Source organism: Parasteatoda tepidariorum, chromosome X1 (genome assembly GCF_043381705.1).
Source record: "Parasteatoda tepidariorum isolate YZ-2023 chromosome X1, CAS_Ptep_4.0, whole genome shotgun sequence".
NCBI classification, from domain to species: domain Eukaryota; kingdom Metazoa; phylum Arthropoda; class Arachnida; order Araneae; family Theridiidae; genus Parasteatoda; species Parasteatoda tepidariorum.
In genome coordinates, this window is record NC_092214.1 from 14,797,657 (window position 1) to 14,801,316 (window position 3,660).

Below are 3,660 nucleotides of genomic sequence, written 5' to 3' on the forward strand. Positions count from 1 at the left end.
ATTAATATAAAATTGGATATAACAAATATTTCGGACATTCACCAAAGCGACTATGTGATTGTTGACATTCACCGGTGAGAGTCAGAAATAAGGGTATTAAGCAAATATTTCGGACATACACCAAGCGACTACGTGAATGTTGACATTCACCGTTGAGTGTCAGCATTCTCCAGATTTCAGTGTTTCACCGTAACATATATATATATATATTATATTTAATATTATATAGATATACTTTTCTTTAATTTAAACTTCACTTCTTAATAAAAAAAAAAGCATAATTTTTACTGTATCATTTCTAAAATTTGGCGGCACACAAAAGTGCCATGGCACAGTGGTTGAGAATCACTGCTCTTATTAAATACCATATGTGCCTTACATTGAGATTTATTAGCAATTTTAAGTTAAGTTTTATAACAGTTTTTTCATAAACTTATCACAGGAGGACAGTATTCTAATAATATTTTTTTATTGATACAGTTTAGTTTGTCGTGCTATAATTTAATGAACAGATGCTTGATTTAAATACTTGCATTAATGCTGACTACTTGTTCTTTCAATTGTGTAATTTTTTTAATTAAAAGAATTTTGATATATTTGTTTTCAGATGAGATTTGTATTAAATATCATACAAAGGGATGCCACTCCACAGGAAGAACCTGGAAAATATAGGGAATTTGAAAATCACCTAAAAACAAAAGGAATTTTGTTTCTTATTTTCGTCTTAAAATGGTGACAACTCAAAGGGTAATCTATGGGATTTTTAAGCACATTCAGCTGTTTCTTTTTTCTCTCTAAGTTTTTCCAGTAATTAAAACTGTAGTTAGCTTAATATAGTTCACGCAAGAGCACAGTAGTTGTTCGTTCTGTTTCCTCTTAATATATTGTGTATAATATGTACGGGGAATTTTTTTTCCAGATTTGAGTGGCAAACCTGTATTTGGCTGAATACTTCTGTACAAAATTTGTTACATGTTCACGTCTATTTATTTTTTGTTGCTGATTTGCGGATGCTTGTTTTGACCGGGGCTGCGCAATATGTCAGACAACTTGAAAGAGGTTCGGGGGAAATACAGGCAGCCCTGGGAAAAAATTTTGGTCTAATAAAAAAATAACAATTCTATAGAAGTTTTAATTCTTTATATCATACCAATTTATTGTCTAAAGCAAAAAGGAATGTTTTCCGTTATGTGAAATAAAACAGACGTACTTTAAGTCAATTTGAATTCCCTAAGTTTAGGAGTGGGATCGTAAATTTTAGTATTATATACAGGGTAAAAAATCAAAATGAATATAGGGATTACACTCAGCTATAACTATTAAATGAAAAATAGTTTATCGATAAGGTTAACATAGAATTTCAAAATTTCTTTACGTAAGGCATCATGAAGCGAAATCCTGTCATTAGTGAAAATGCTAAGTCCCGTGCATTCTGCGTGTTAGAATTTAACAATTGTCATTTTGTTAGCACAGTGCAAAGATTTCGTTAGCGTTACAATCAGTTTTAATCAAATTGTTAAAATCAAAAAATTTAAGATCTCAAAGAGCGCATTTGTATTGCGTTCTCATGGTTGACTGCACAAATGCTTCAAAATGTATGGTGTGAAATGGAATATCGCCTAGATGCTGTCTGTGTGACCAAGGGAAGTGACATAGATAATACATTTCTTCTACATTTTGTGTACATTTTATAGATAAATTCTTTTTCATTAAATAGTTATAGCCGTTTTGTAATCACTGAATTCATTTTGAATTGCCTTGTATTACTATGATTTCAATAATTGACGTGTGTTTTGATTTCTGTTATTTAGTATGTAAACTAGTATGCTAGCATATTCAAGATTAGTGCAAGACTAAACTGATTTTTTTTATTTGTTAAGGGAAAAATTGGTTTCAGAAAGGTTTAACAATATACAAATTTTACTTCCTAAAAATAATATTAAAAATTATTATAACTGAAAAAAAAAACATTTGTATTTTGGGTGCTGGGGATATCTGGCCTAAAGTATCTGAACTTTTTGCACTGTCTTCCATCACAGTCAATTTGGGTGGCTATATAGTCTAATTTGTTCTACGAAATCAGAGTTTTTGAACACCCATTTTGTCAAACCATGTCTGTGGAAGAGTGCAGCAAAATGCTCCACAGGAACTAACAGGCCAAAACAGAACCCCCGCATCTTTATGCTTCGATAACATTTAGATAATGGCATCGCTAGTTTTAATTCCAACGATGTTGCACTAGGATTTAAAGTAATTAAAAGTGGTGTTGTGCCTTTGTTTTTTTTTACCTCTAAACTAGTTTATGTGTCGCTTAAAGACACAACCGAATAGTTATGTGTCTTGATGCTTAAAGACATAACTATTTGATTTATATAACAGTTAATGGATAGTGTTTTCAATATAAATGTAAGCAACAGCAATCTCTAGCTCTTGAAATGTTCCGGTAGAGAGTATACAGATGTTGTATTGTTAAAAATGGTGACATAGTTGCTAGATTTAGAGAGAACTCTCTTTTTGGTAGTTCTGATTTGCCCTCTTTTTACTTGTTTATTACTGTTCTTGTTGCGAGCCATATACCATCATATTTTAGTGTTAGCATATTGTTCAAGCAGCAACATTAAGTTGATTTTACAAATTGGTATATTCGAAGCTGGAATATTGTTAACAAGGTAAGAAGTGTTTTATAACGATTCTTACATCTTGAAATGACAGGCCTTCAAATGACGATTTATGTACATATAAGCAGAAGTGCAGAATATTCTTAGACCCTAATATTCCCTATGAACAAAGTTCTTTTTATCAAAATTTCCTCAAATTTTTAGCTTTTTTTTAGTACAATAACTTTTTGAAAATATTTTTGTAACAAAAAGTTTATAGAAGAAAAAGATTTATTTCATTTTACACAATTTTTAATTAATAAATGAGCATATGTGTAATAAAATATAAATCAAACTATTTTGAAATAGTAATAATTTATAAAATTAAATTTAATGTCCCACTTATTAACTATAAGAATTCAAACTAATAAATACACACATTGGGGCTGTCTCAATAGCAGGCATGGCCCCAGGGCAAAAAATGTTTTGGACTCCTTAAATATGTCATACTGTTTAAAATTTAACTAAAAAATTTCACATACATAAAATAATGCCTTTTCAAGATATGCAATAATTTTAACGAAGTTACAATTTTTATCACCCCCAAGAACTCAATGCTCATAATTTTAAAGCAAAATTGAGATGCTATCCAGTTGCAATTCTCAAATAATAAAATAATTTTCAAAACCAAGAAGCTAATTGAATTTAAAAAAAAAAACATAAGGGTGTAGCAAATAAGAAAATTCAAAATTATTTTGTCACTTAAAAGTCAGTTATTAAAACAACTTTCAGTGGACATACCCCATTTAAAAATTGCTGTCCTGTAGTGCTCTATGATTCTTTCAATTATTACTTTATTAAACTAATTATAAAAGCTAAATAGAGTTGGTGGTGGTTAAACATATTTAGAGAAATCAGTTGCGTATGCATAGACTTCATTTAAACGTAGAAAAATAGATTTCAATTGATTTTTTAATTTTTCCTTGTAATAAACTATTCAAATTATTGGAGTTATGTACGATAATCAATCACTATAGAAAAACACACTTTTTACACAAGATTA

The 3,660-nt window shown here is 29.6% G+C and overlaps 1 protein-coding gene across 1 annotated transcript in view; it reads left to right on the plus strand.

Moving 5' to 3' along the window:
- LOC107438023 (pleckstrin homology domain-containing family F member 2) overlaps window positions 1-1,128 on the plus strand; it is a 5,386-nt gene extending 4,258 nt beyond the window's left edge. Inside the window, exon 1 of the mRNA XM_016050179.4 lies at window positions 1-1,128. This exon is cut by the window's left edge and continues 4,258 nt beyond it. The gene's annotated coding sequence lies outside the window, so the exon portion shown is untranslated.
- The last annotated feature ends 2,532 nt before the right edge of the window (window positions 1,129-3,660 follow it).